Source organism: Schistocerca nitens, chromosome 3, assembly GCF_023898315.1.
Source record: "Schistocerca nitens isolate TAMUIC-IGC-003100 chromosome 3, iqSchNite1.1, whole genome shotgun sequence".
Taxonomy (NCBI): domain Eukaryota; kingdom Metazoa; phylum Arthropoda; class Insecta; order Orthoptera; family Acrididae; genus Schistocerca; species Schistocerca nitens.
This window is the reverse complement of record NC_064616.1, coordinates 749,871,997-749,887,561: the sequence shown is the minus strand read 5'-3', so window position 1 is coordinate 749,887,561 and position 15,565 is coordinate 749,871,997.

The following is a 15,565-nucleotide window of genomic DNA, read 5'->3' as shown; positions in this document are numbered from 1 at the left end:
CACTTTCCGTTCCTTAGACGTCAGTAAAGCCTTCAACGTTCTGGACTACAGCACAGTGTTAGAGAAGCTCCAAGTATATGGCATTAAAGTCATTGCATTAAAAAGGTTCCCATCATGTATGACTAACAAACAGAAGATACAAATAAAACATGAACTAAAGATAAACACTAGGACATATAATTCAGATGCAGAAATACTAAATTAAAAAAAAATGTATAAAATAAGTGGAGTTCCTCAATGAGCCATTCTTGGGTCAATCCTCTTCCTCCTACACCTGAACTCTGGGATACAATCACTCTTATTACAAGAAACATCCCAATCTGTAAATAAAACTGCAGCCCAACAAAATGGGTGCTTTGAAAAGAATAAGATATTGATGAAGCAAAAAAAAAAAAAAAAATACCACTGTGATAGTAAGCTCCAACAAATTTACATCTCCTTTGGAAATAAAGATTGATTTCAAAATAACTTCAAATGGCATACACACATAAACAGAACAAATGGAACACTATATAATATATGTCATAGTCTATGTTCACTTTCCGTTAAAACAAATTTTCATACTGTCCAAACTACCTACTTTGCCTCATTTCACACCATCATAGTCCACAGCATTAGTCTAAAACCCAAAAAGCATCCTGAAGATAACATTTCAAAATAAGTATTAATGAACAGTGAATCTGGAATCAGTGACATACATTAATTCTTCACTGTTAGTATAAATTAAACCAAAGCAATAATAACACTGAAAATGTAGATGTTTCAGCCAACTTACAGTAAATGTCCAGTCTATTGGTTCGTTCTTTCTTTTATTGTCAGTTACAGCAAAACATGGATGTTTGCCGGACAAAATAAACAAGAATTTTGGATCTCCAATTTTTTCCTAGGAAACTGATGATAAATCTGAAAAAAAAAAAAGTATTTCAAAAAATTTGCCACTTAAACAAAATACAATTTAAGGATTACGTATTTATGAAAATCTATAGGGAGAAATGTGCCTCACGTATTGTGCCTCAGATACCCTCATGTATTGCACTATTCTTGGAGCATTAAAAGAATTTTTTGCAGCACACACTGACCAATGACTGCCTGGAAAATGGAACTGCCTGCTTGTACTAAAATATTGTACTAAAAATTATTATTCATATGCAAATACAAACAAATAAATAATAAAAAAACATTTGAACTTCATTTCACATTACCTACTTTTCTTGAAGAAAAATGAGTTAAATTTAGCTGAACTTAGCTATGTATTAATCTATCCAACAAACAAAAGAATACTGAATGAATTTTTGGATAGTGTAGAGGATGTTAGTAATGAGGTACTGTATGTTAACTGCTGAAATTAAAGTAAACATAGCACTTTCTATTGCATAGATATTGTTTCCTAATGTCCTTATTTTTCTATTTGTGTAGCTCATTCTAACCCTCATAGTCTTCTTTGCATATCATCTAGTAGCAACATCCTTCTTTTAAGCTATGGATACATAAATATTGTGATTACTATAACACACGAAAGCACCTGGTGCTGTGTCACAAATCTTACGACCAAATATGAATTGCAACAACAGCAAGATAGGGTAGCAACGCTTGACGTATAGGTAGATAAGGTAAGATGGAAGTCATATAAGGCTTTTGTGAAAAAAACGATACCGGTAATCTTATTTCGTTGTTCAAGAAGGAGCTAAAAGATGTTAACAACTGCAAACGTTTGGCATTTTCTGGAGAAAATGTTTACAACCCTATACTCAGATATTCGTTCAATTGTCTAGAGACAGAAACTGTACAATTTAATCGGTCATGTAGAGTGCATTACGCCTGTTGTTAAGATGTCCTTTTTTCGTTTCTGTGTTCACTTCCGGTGATATCCGTAACTTAACGCTTTGTTGTTTTGACAAAATATCTTAAATTACGGCGAAGTTGATCAAAACTGGGAGAATTGCTTGTTTTCTACATGAAAAGCGCTATTACAAGACTAAAAGGAGAACTGGTTACACAATTGGCAAGATAGGATCACCAGCTACCATTGGGTAGTGGACTGTTGCATGGCAAATCCCCAATAAACGGAATATCTGTGACCGTCTCACAAACAATTACACGAAGAAACAATGTTTAAAGGCGTAGAATGGAATTTGATTCGTTTTAATTTATGTGTTTAGCCACAGCACGTCATCGTATTACACCGGCATTAGACGTTTTCGATGGCGAATAACGGTAGTCTGTGTAGCCATCTTGAACCGCAGTACTCCGTACACCTACCACATCCGATTCCTTTATTTTATACACCACTGTAAGAATGGTAAACCCTAGCAGCAACCGCAGAATTAAGTTTTAATGTTAGCGAACATACTGTATCATTCCAATGAAAACGTATTTCGTACGCTCAAGGAACTGGCAACATGGCGGAAGCATGGCAAGTTAAAAAAATTAAATTTGTAATGAGATTTAAGCGCGTATCCTCATATACGGCAATGAAACACCATGAATTTTATACTTAAACTTCGAAGCTACATCATTTGAAACATTTATACAAATATAATATTTCGTGTTTTTTTAACACGAAACCATTCAACACGCAATACGGATGGTGTCACGTGCGGCATGGATTTGTATAATTTTTACAGTTCTACGAATTCTGCTAATACATTTGTAAACCATTAACTGCGATAGATAAATTTGCTACCGTAGAAATCGTCTTCAAATTTCTGGATTAACTCGGAACGAATATCAGTTACCACTGCACACATTGCGTTAACACAAAAAAATCACAAAATCAAAGTTTTGACGTTAGATTTACTGCATTTTGACCCAAGATACAAGAGATTTTGCAAATTTTATCATCACAATTTGATTTACACTTGCGTAGTCACTATTGCGCACTATATTTCCCTATGCAAGGCGCAAGATCCGTTACCGTAAAATTTTCGCAAATTTCTTTCAAAACGTGACCGAAATATTCAAAATTTTTCTTCATTCGAGTTGTTGCCTCGCTACATTATTAAAAAAGACACTTCTTTAATAAAGAAACCTAAATTACCTACGAAAATTTAATTTTTTTACAGAGAGCTAATAACTACGTACCTTACAGTCCGGCGTCCGCAGCAGGAAGAAAGATCATTGCCGAGGAATTGACATTTGAACATCGTGATGATAATCGATATCGTAGTTATTGAATTTTTATAGCTTGTAATTATTTATATTAAGTACAGTATGCAGTTTAGGTGGCTCGCGAGGGACTGGGAAAACTCAAAAACATTCCACAAATATTTAAAAAAAATTAAATAAATTATTTCGTACTACTAGCTGGATATTATCTGTGGAGCAAGGATAGTCAGTTACGATTAAAAACAAATATAATCCTTTTAATACCACAAATCATCTACATTTAAATCAAGGAATTGTACATGAATTTTTATGTTACAAAAATGGGCAGAGTAATCCTGAAATTAGTTGTTGGAGCCTAACTGGAACTTCTCCTTCGATGCGCAAACTGTTAATTGTTACTGTTCTTGCTAGTGTTATATGGTGTCTTTTGATGGCAATGCTTTTGATAACCATTTCGCACTAAGAAACAGATTCTAAAAACAGAAGCAAACAAGTAAAAAAAGGTCCACAGTTTTGAAACTACGGAAAACCTTTGCACATAAACAAGTAACGTCTCAAAATGCCAAAAGTAACGGCAAGTTTGTCGTAGGTATATTAAAGATATACAGATCCCTAATACATTTATGATTCTTCTATCTTTAATCATATCTGCACTCAGCAGTCTGGTCTTGTTCCATATAAGTGCCATTCGCATATACAGCTTTATTTCTCTGCCAAGTTTAACGATCTCAAAAAAAAAAAAAAAAATGTATTTTGTGTTTCTGTTTAAGTCACTTGTCATCATTGAGTCCGTCTGCTCACGTTTGCTTATTAGTGGAGCAATAGTAGCAGAACCAACATTTTCATAATCGTAAAAATCGCTTGAAACGGTAGCTTGACAGACACTGCCTTTATCATTTTGTTTTCTGCTAGTTAAAAGTTCCGTACCCACAATTAGTGCGCGTCCGTATGTAGATCGCAGCGAAGCGCACAACAGAGGTTAGGCCTGCTTTCCATTGTAGCGTACACCGAGCGCCGCATACCAACAATTGTGATGACGCCAAGCTGCTGTTAATTTAATCTCTCAAATTCTTAGTAGGCTGGAGGACATTTCTCATTCAATACAGGCGCTAGAAACTCAATTAGTACTTTTCACGTGCTAATCGGTGTCTATTTTCGAGGGGTTCCCAATCCAGTTCCTTCAACAAATCCCGTAAGTCAAACGAGAATGACTCGCCGGCGCAACCTTCTCTGTAATGTCAGATCCCTATTACTCCTGCCTGATACGGACCAACACATTCGAGGAATATTGTAATACACTACTGGCCATTAAAATTGCTACACCAAGAAGAAATGCAGATGATAAATGGGTATTCATTGGACAAATATATTATACGAGAACTGACATGTGATTACATTTTCACGCAATTTGGGTGCATAGATCCTGAGAAATCAGTACCCAGAACAACCACCTCTGGCCGTACTAACGGCCTTGATACACCTGGGCATTGAGTCAAGCAGAGCTTGGATGGCGTGTACAGGTACAGCTGCCCATGCAGCTTCAACACGATACCACAGTTCATCAACAGTAGTGACTGGCGTATTGTGACGAGCCAGTTGCTCGCCCACCATTGACCAGACGTTTTCAAATGGTGAGAGATCTGGAGAATGTGCTGGCCAGGGCAACAGTGGAACTTTTTCTGTATCCAAAAACGCCCGTACAGGACCTGCAACATGCGGTCGTGCATTATCCTGCTGAAATGTAGGGTTTCGCAGGGATCGACTGAAGGGTAGAGCCACGGGTCGTAACACATCTGAAATGTAACGTCCACTGTTCAAAGTGCCGTCAATGCGAACAAGTGGTGACCGAGACGTGTAACCAATGGCACCCCATACCATCGCGCCGGGTGATACGCCAGTATGGCGATGAATACACGCTTCCAATGTGCGTTCACCGCGATGTCGCCAAACACGGATGCGACCATCATGATGCTGTAACAGAACCAGGATTCATCCGAAAAAATGACGTTTTGCCATTAGAGCACCCAGGTTCGTCGTTGAATACACCGTCGCAGGCGCTCCTATCTGTGATGCAGCGTTAAGGGTAACCGCAGCCATGGTCTCCGAGCTGATAGTCCATGCTGCTGCAAACGTCGTCGAACTGTTCGTGCAGATGGTTGTTATCGTGCAAACGTCCCCATCTGTTGACTCAGGGATCGAGACGAAGCTGCACGATCCGTTACAGGCAAGAGGATAAGATGCCTGTCATCTCGACTGCTAGTGATACGAGGCCGGTGGGATCCAGCAAGGCGTTCCGTATTACCCTCCTGAACCCACCGATTCCATATTCTGCTAACAGTCATTGGATCTCGACCAACGCGAGCAGCAATGTCGCGATACGATAAACCGCAATCGCGATAGTCTACATTCCGACCTTTATAAAGTCGGGAACGTGATGGTATGCATTTCTCCTCCTTACACGAGGCATCACAACAACGTTTCACCGGGCAACGCCGGTCAACTGCTGTTTGTGTATGAGAAATCTGTTGGAAAGTTTCCTCATGTCAGCACGTTGTAGGTGTCGCCACCGGCGCCAACCTTGTGTGAATGCTCTGAAAAGCTAATCATTTGCATATCACAGCATCAGCTTCCTGTCGGTTAAATTTCGCGTCTGTAGCACGTCATCTTCGTGGTGTAGCAGTTTTAATGGCCAGTAGTGTATAAGGGGCAGTCAAAAGGAAACGAGACAAGATTACACTGAGGTGACCAAAGTCATGGGATAGCAATATGCACATATACAGATGGCGGTAGTATCGTGTGCACAAGATGTAAAAGGGCAACGCATTGGCAGAGCTCTCATTTACACTCAGATGATTCACGTGAAAAGGTTTCCGACTATATTATGGCCGCAAGACGGGAACTAACAGACTTTGAAGGTGGAATGGTAATTGGAGCCAGCCGCGTGGGACATTCCAGATCGGAAATCGTTAGGGCATTCAATATTCCGAGATCCACAGTGTCAAGAATGTTCCAACGATACCATATCTCAGATACGGACAACACAGCGGCCGACGGCCTTCACTTAACGACCGAGAGCAGCGGCGTTGTCAGTGCCAACAGACAACCAACACTGCGTGAAATAACCTCAGAAATCAATGTGTAACGTACTTCGAACGTATCCGTTAGGACTGTGCGGCGAAATTTGGCGTTAATTGGCTATGGCAGTGGACAATCGACTCGAGTGCCCAACAGCGCAATATCGCCTGCAGCGCCTCTCCTGGGCTCGTGACCATATCGGTTTGACCCTAGAATGGAAATCAGTGGCCTGATCACACAAGTCCTGATTTCTGTTGGTAAAAGTTAATGGTACGGTTCGGGTGTGGTGCAGACCCGACAAACACATGGACCCAAGTTGTCAACAAGCCACTGTGCAAGCTGGTAGTGGTCCCATAATGGTGTGGGCTGTGTTTACACGGATTGGACTAGGTTCTCTGGTCCAGTTGAACCAATCACTGACCGGAAGTGACATGTTCGGCTACTTGGAGACCATTTACAGCCATTCAAGGACTTCATATCCCCAAACAACGATAGAATTTTTAAGGGTGTCAGTGCGTTATGTCACTGGGCCGCAATTGTTCTCGATTGGTTTGAAGAACATTCTGGACAATTAGAGCGAATGATTTGGCCACCCAGATCGCCCGACGTGACTCCCGCAGAACATTTATGAGACATAATAGAGGTCAGTCTCCTCCTTCCACTCTGGGTGCTTCACTTTTTTGTCCGACGGTGTGGTATCTTGTTTTAGCCTTCATCCATGGTTCACAAATTGTAATGTGTGAAAAGGGCGAACTGTGTTTCAAACGAGCTGATTTCTGGATAGAAGTGTTTCTCTCTCTAAGAAACTCATTGTATTCACCGTTAGAATATGCTTACGGATCCAGAACCAGATTCAAATTCAGATATTTGTCTGTAACTTTGCACATCCGTTCCTTCACCCTTCTTATCTTGGCTACGAGAACCACTTGGAACTCTTTACCGTGGGATAGTCAGAGTAAGTGTGAGCTAAGAAAGGGGCCAGTGCCGCAGAACCTTCTCTATGGAACCAAATTGGAATTCCATCAGGATCTGGTCCTCATTCGTTTGCAAATTGTTCAGTCGCTTTTCTGTTCTATTAATAATTATTTCTATGTCATCCATTTAAGAGTTTGTGCAGCGGTCGGTACTATTTTCGTATATGAATTATTTTTTAAATACGAGATTTAAGATATCGTCCTTCTTTTTGTTGACTTTTACTTGAGCAGGAGATTGATCGACTAGTAATTGAATTAAAGCTTTTGAGCTGGTTAGTGGCTTTACGTATAAGCAGAATCTCCTGAGATTCTCTGAACATTTATGGTAACGTGTGACAGTGTTGTATGTGTCACTCTTAGCTCTCATTATAGACGCACCTATTGGAAGACGAGTTCATGACATTATAAAGCGTGCAGGAGCAACATGGTTGCGAAAGACAGAAGAGCTCAATGCATGGAGAAATCTGAAGGGGACGTTTGTCCAGCATTGGATCTCAAATGGCTGACGCCGATGAGGATTGGTATACCTCTGTCAACTCTAACATGCTTTTCTTTCTCGTGCCTCACTTAATCGACAACCTCAAGAACCTATGCGGTATGGATTATATCCCCTGAAGGGTGGTGACCAAGGTTCTCTAAACGACGCCGCCCTCTCCGCTGTCGTGATCACGTACGGAAAGATGTGTTGCCCCTTGTGTTATACACTCCCGCTGGACTTCGGAAGAGACCGTAACAAACGCCAAGCAAAGGGGCTGTCGACGGCCACACATCTCGGTAGAGCTGCTGCATGTCATATGTACTCGTTACTGAGTACCAAATATTTCACGAAGCGCTATGTACGCCTAGAAATGTTTCATTAATCACATATTTTCTTGCCCGTATGCAATTCGTGAATTCGCGCGCGACTCGGCGGTTTTCATATTCCTCTGATTCGTTAGCCACAACGGACTCGGAGTGTCGGAAACGTTTCGTTACTCGCATGTCTTCATCTCCACACGCAGTTTGTCGTGCCGACTCGGTAGTTTTAGAATTCCTCCGATTTTTTATTCTCTGCCTGTTTAGTCGGTAGTGACACGGAAAACCGAATGCATTTTGCCACTCGCCACCTTTATTTCTCCTGTGCAGTTCGTGTCCTGCTCGGCCAGAGTAGGGAGATCTTCTCTTCAACAAGTCCAAAAGATGTTACTTGAACTGCTAGAGCGACATCATCGGCATAAATAAATCTCTTTGTCTCTTGCGGGCAGGACTGATCATTTGTGCAGATGTTAAAAAGTATAGGAGCTAGCACACTCCCTTGTGGAAGGCCGTTAATTACCTTCCTCCATCTGCTCCGCTCACATTGAAATTCAACAAAAAACCTTCTGTTTTGAAGAAAGCACTCTATCATTTGGGTGAGTTTGTTATCCCATGTTATGTTAAGCACTTTATTTAGCAATGTGTGTATAACAAAGGTTGTGTAATAGCTCTTCTTTACACTTTGATAAACCTACAATGTTTACAGAGATGATTGTAATGCTAGGCTCTGGTATGAGCCTTTCCCGATTGCTGGATACCATCTTCTTTATCTTATACTGAATGTGTGTTTGTTTCTGGAATGCTGATATTCAGTTCACTATTGGAAATCGATTCCAAGTACCTATGCAGGGGCACCACGTGCAGGAATCAGCTTAACCCCCTCTGTGAATGTTGCAAGTGAACTTTATGACTCCTCCGCACTTTGAAGGCCTTCATTGCATAGAAAAGACGTTTGATTGATTAATTACGTCTCCGTTGTGGGTTTCTGATAAAGCCATAAAAGATAAATTCTCTCAGTAGTATTTCATAAGCAATATTAATAGCAAGTTTCATTATTTTCCTTTCTTATTCTTGCCTAGGTAGTCTCAATTTTTTCACATGAATCCCAGAGTTGGCTTTCAGACTCGTTATCCCGTGAGCTACCATCAGTGCTCAGGTTGATCTGTAGCAGTAGTTTTAACATAGAAATTCTTTCTTCATGGCGAGTCCATTATGACTGAATGTGCGGGAGAACAGGGTTGGACAACAGAGAGTAAAAATGGCCAAGGTTAGGGATGGCCGGTTCGGAGGAACGGAGATTTTTTGTGGTGGAGTCTACAATCTGAGAGAAACGGTGTCACAGATTCACCAATTGGCTCTTCAGAGTGCGATTTTCTATAGCTGATATCTTTCACTTTGGAAAAGTAGATGTTACAATAATGAATCTGAGTGAATACGGTAAATCTAACATAGTCTACATCCATAAACTTGTTGTGACGTACAGAAAAAGAGAAGAGATTTTTATGACGACTAGCATTTGATGAAATATAGGTCACGAAATAACATATCCCGAGTGCTAGCGAACCTCACAAGTTCTTGTACATGACAGGAAAGTGCTAAAAGGCCAGAGCTTATGCTTCCAGACGGTGACGCTGATACCGACAGGTCCTTACCCAGACATGATGAAGTGCAGGCTATTGTTGTTGTTGTGGTCTTCAGTCCTGAGACTGGTTTGATGCAGCTCTCCATGCTACTCTATCCTGTGCAAGCTTCTTCATCTCCCAGTACCTACTGCAGCATACATCCTTCTGAATCTGCTTAGTGTATTCATCTCTTGGTCTCCCTCTACGATTTTTACCCTCCACCCTGCCCTCCAGTACTAAATTGGTGATCCCTTGATGCCTCAGAACATGTCCTACCAACCGATCCCTTCTTCTAGTCAAGTTGTGCCACAAGCTCCTCTTCTCCCCAATTCTATTCAATACCTCCTTATTAGTTACCCATCTAATCTTCAGCATTCTTCTGTAGCACCACATTTCGAAAGCTTCTATTCCCTTCTTGTCTAAACTATTTATCGTCCATGTTTCACTTCCATACGTGGCTACAATCCATACAAATACTTTCAGAAACGACTTCCTGACACTTAAATCAATACTCGATGTTAACAAATTTCTCTTCTTCAGAAAGGGCTAACCACTTGAAAACTATTTCTGCAGTTCCCCAAGGAGTGGTGACACGTGGCCTGCCTTACTGCCGGCCGGAGTGGCCGTGCGGTTCTAGGCGCTACAGTCTAGAGTCGAGCGACCGCTACGGTCGCAGGTTTGAATCCTGCCTCGGGCATGGATGTGTGTGATGTCCTTAGGTTAGTTAGGTTTAATTAGTTCTAAGTTCTAGGCGACTAATGACCTCAGAAGTTAAGTCGCATAGTGCTCAGAGCCATTTGAACCATTTTGAACCTGCCTTACTGGACTGGCCTCTGGTCATCTGCAAAGATGAATCTCTTCTTTTACTAGGCAGAGCTAGCGAATTCTTTTGGATCGTGCTAGTCTTTGTTAGCGGGATGGTGAGTTGATGGGTGAACGATGATGATATGGTGTAGTGCCAATTTCTGGACGGGTTAGGATGGGTGTTGCAATGACAGATTATTAGGGCTGTCCATGCTGGTCTCGTCGTCTGGCCCCGTATCCGGGCGTCCGAAACATCTAGGACACATACTGACACCATTCTTCCTTTTTTTGTCTGGGAGGACATGCTGGATAGTTTCTGTGGATAAACGTTACCCATAAAGTGGACTATGTAACCCACCTCTTTGAGGAACTTGATGGTGTACGGGTACCACTTTCGTTGCAGATTTGGTTCAAAAAATGGTTCAAATGGTTCTGAGCACTACGCGACTTAACTTCTGAGGTCATCAGCCGCCTAGAACTTAGAACTAATTAAACCTAACTAACCTAAGGACATCACACACATCCATGCCCGAGGCAGGATTCGATCCTGCGACCGTAGCGTCAGAGTTGGTCTCGTCCATTGTCGCCTAGACTGTGGCTGTGCCTGCCCCTTGGGAGAGGCGGCGCGGGTGGCCACCTGTGGCGCCGCGGCGCGAGCGTTGCTGGGAGCGTCCTTTTGTTGTCTGGGAGCGGCTTGCACTAGCTCTGCCGGCTCGTGTGAGCTGGCAGCTCTTAGGGCGGCCTGCTGCGTCCTCAAGACCATCTTTCCTACTAGCCGCGGCCGTTCCGTCTGTGTGGTCACCTCGACACGTGATGGCGTGCTGGCGGCTTTATTCTGTAGACTTGTAACAGCACAACCCGCAGCGGTGGACGTCTTGGCTCGCCTTGTACCGCGCGAGTCGGCATCTGCTTCGGTTCTACTTGTGGCTTTAGAGATGGGGCCCCTCCACGCCCGCACCAACGTGATGACCAAACCAAAAGTTCTACTGTCACCTCCATCAACATGTTAGTTATCTAGTAAGTGGATCACAGGATGCTGGGCTGTGATGTTATCCGTGCGTCTGCGTAAGACTACGCATTAACACGGTCCATCCGGTGATAGATAGTGGGCGAAACGCGAGTGAGGGTAGCGATTTGAAGAGCAGAGGGAAAAAAGTGCCAAGGCTCGTGCCGTGGGAAAAAAACCTCTGCGACAGCGGGATGGGTAGTAAGAGCAGTAGTGGCTTACTAGCTGCGATAGTTCATGCAAGGTTGGATTTGTTAGTATGGGTATCATGCATCATTACCGTGGCAAGCGATGGCGATGTATCCCAGTTGCTGCAACCGCTACATTCCTGGAACAATCAAGATCGTTATATAGTAGTGGGAGATCGGCCATAGATCATCTCACTGTGTGGGGGATGTGTGGAGCTTGTCTGCATGCAGTGTACGGTACGGCTTCCCTGCGTGGTGCCAGTTATTCGGCAGTGTATTCCAGCTGGATATCCAGTAATGGCGTCTGATTAACAGGGCTCACCTGTACCGTTGTTTTTGCGTGTGCTTGGCCATAGATGTTAGGTCCTTAAAAGTATGTCTTTTGGTCTTTTATGTTTCCATCTATGGTTGTGGTCGTGGTTCCCCAGATTCAGAATAAACTGGTTCTGCGAATGTCTGGAGTTTCTGTATAGTCTTGTGGTGAGTTTGTGGATTACCTCCGTGAGAGTCTCAAGTAGGTATTCCCGGTGAAGGTCCGCGATGCGTGTGTATCGTGGAGCATTACTTATGATTTTGAGTATTTTGTTTTGTATGAGCCGCAGACGGCGCAGGCGTGTAGGCGCAGCGTATCCCCAGACAGGAGCTGCGTACGTCATCAGGGGTCGAATAAGTGTCATGTACATGGACCTCGACACCCTTCTGTTCAGTGTGCTACGCCTGTTGAGCATAGGATAGAGCTGTTTGAGCCTCGCGCTAGCTCGGTTGGTCATGTGTTGTATGTGGTCCCCCCAGAGTAATTTCCGGTCCAGCCAGACACCGAGGTATTTGACTTTCTCGCGGAAACGTATTGGACGTGCATGTAGAGTTATTGGTCTGCAGTAGCGGTGTTTGCGCAGTTGCTTCGGTCTTTTAGTGAACAGAACGGCTTCGCACTTGTCGACGTTTACTCTAACACGCCATTTCTCCAACCAAGGCTCGGCCACTCTGAGTGCAGTCTGTAGGCGTGACGTAATGTTTGATGGTTTCCAATCTTGCGCGAGGATGACGGTGTCATCCGCGTAGATTGCCATCGTTGTGTTGTGTGTGGTTGGGAGATCGTTTATGTAGAGGTTAAACAGTAGGGGCCTAGGATGCTTCCCTGGGGTACTCCCACGTGTATACCGCGTCGTGTTGATTGTTTTCCCTGCACGTCAGTGTTGAAACTCCTGTCTGTGAGGTTCTTGTGGCTGTTGGGTTGGTGGCGAACGTAGGGTCCTTTGTCTGCTGGTCGCGCAGATGATCATCTGACCCAAGTTCGCAGTGTTTCTGCTTTCTTTTGCGTGACCTCTTCTTCTTTCGCGGAAACCAGTTCAGGATCAACCGGCAGCTCCGGAAGCTGGCCACATGGCAGGTGCGTGTGTCATCCGACAGTGCACACGTGGCGCATCCTATGTCGTCGGGGCAGTGTTTCGCTACATGCCCCATTTTCTGGCAGTGAAAGCACTGCGCTGCTCGCTCCATGTCACAGGGAATCAGTGCGATCGACATTTCGATATGGAGGAGCCTCTCGATGGTGAAGATTTCTTCGTTTTTGGTGTGACAGGAGGGGCCCACAAACAGGAACACGAGAGATCGTGTCCTGTTTGAGTCCACAACGCTGTGGTAGCCTCTGCGTTTTAGCGCGTGGACTTCGTCTGGTGTGACAGGTCAGGAGAACTGCCGATTTTGGCTTTCACAGTTTCTTCCACCTCGGTTCAGGGGTGGGAAGTTCTTCCATGACGAAGTCGCAGAACACCCCTGTGGCAGTGCAATATGGTGTGGTGGTCGTGGCGGATAATGACAGCAGACTGCTGTCACCCTCTGTGGTAGCAGCGAAGTCTCCTTGTGAGGTTTGCTTGGAGCTCAGTCCACGACTTTCCTCCTATACAGCGTAACAGGAGACATGGAGCTGGCCCTTCTTCTGTTTCTGGCGGTGTGGTGGATCTGGCGGAATACACTGTAGGCGGCCCCTCGTCAAACATCACGCCTTCCATTTCAGTGGAAGAAGTGTTGGAGACGTTTGCGGCGCGTTTTATTTCCGCTGGCTGCATATAATCGCTGGCTTGCCTGTTCTGATGGCGTTGCCCGCTTTGCCTCTTTTCCGGCATGGCGGACCGGTACATTTCAATTTGCTTCTCGTGAGACCGCGCTACCGAGAGCGACTTCAAAAATGGTTCAAATGGCGATACTGCGCGAAGCCGAATTTTTGAAGGCTGTCAATTAATCGTTGGTACTTGGACACCAGAGTCAAAATACAGCAGTCTTTTTCAGTGTAACGGCATAGCTTAGTGGTCAGCGTATAAACATGACAAATAATGAATAGCAGAGAAAGGAGAAAGCAAAAGGAAAAATTAATATTCCCTCATTGCCAAAAAAGTGTCATATTTTCACCGAAAAATTTAAAACTTTATTAACTTCCATGTAATTAAGTTAAATCTGTGTTTAGCCGCGTCTTGTCACGGTCCGCGTAGCTCCCCCCGTCGGAGGTTCGAGTCCTCCTCCCTCGGGCATGGGTGTGTGTGTCGTCCTTAGCGTAAGTTAGTTTAAGTTAGATTAAATTGTGGGTAAGCTTAGGGACCGATGACCTCAGCAGTTTGGTCCCATAAGACCTTACCACAAATTTCAAAAAAAAATCTGTGTTAAAAATATTAGTATGCTAAAATCCACCCATACAAAAAGTTAAAGTGTACTCTGAAATCTGCCGGCCGCGGTGGTCTAGCGGTTCTGACGCTGCAGTCCGGAACCGCGGGACTGCTACGGTCGCAGGTTCGAATCCTGCCTCGGGCATGGGTGTGTGTGATGTCCTTAGGTTAGTTAGGTTTAAGTAGTTCTAAGTTCTAGGGGACTTATGACCTAAGATGTTGAGTCCCATAGTGCTCAGAGCCATTTTGAACTCTGAAATCTCATGACTAATCACTCTAAACAACGGAGTGATTGATTTAAACTATCTCTCAATATGTTTTTCCCCATCTTCCCTTTATTTACGTCTCATTATGCATCAAGTCTCCCTATCAAATTCTTAATAATGTTTAAATTATAAGCCATGTCATAACCATCGCATTGCCCCGATGTTAAATGTCTGTGTCGCCTTTTACACATAAAATAGCTATGAAGTGAAGTCCTCAAAAATCAAAATAAGCTGAAGATTCCACTGCAAACTAGCAACAGTGCAGACAGTCAACCTACTCTCATACATTTGTATCCTATAAAAATTTGTACGCTAGTGACATAAAAATTATTTATTTGCTGTCGTTAATCGTCAAACAAAAACTCATACACAATGAGGAAATAAGTCAACAAACCTAACTCGAAAACTTAACAAAATGACTGAAACCCTCCCCTTCCCCCCCCCCCCCCCGAAAAAGAAACAAGGAAAAGTATCCTATGTCCAAAAACAAAACGAACTCCAAACACCGAAAATATATTCAATGAAAACGTTATAAAAGAAGAAAGTTTTAAAAGGAAAAACTGAAACGAAAAACAGTGTAACAATTCTTGATAATTTGGGCTATTTGTACGTATACACTAAATTGAACAAAGTTTTATGATTGTTAAAAAAAGGTAGGAGGTCGAAGGTTCGAATCTCGACAAATGCAACGAAATTTCTTGTTTCTATAAATTTAATCAAAAGGCATTGATTTTCATTTTTATTCCATTAATTGGTTTAAATGTAATGTTTTTATATAGAAAATTTTGTCGCATAATTTAACTAATTTTATTCACTTTTTTATTTGCTCTTAATTTTCTTCCTAGCATCTTTTCTCGTTTGGAATCTGCTTGTGTGGCCTATAATCTGCAGCCAAGTGCCTCCCAGGACTGATCATCGGCTGGTAATGTGGCTTCCCATGTACCGAGTGTGAGGATGGTTTCAGGTAACCAATCTCAGCGAGAAATTGAAGTTTTTTTTTACTGCTAAAACTGAAATTTTGCTGCGGAAGATTGATGTGCAAACACGCAGATTATGAAATTTTTATGTCT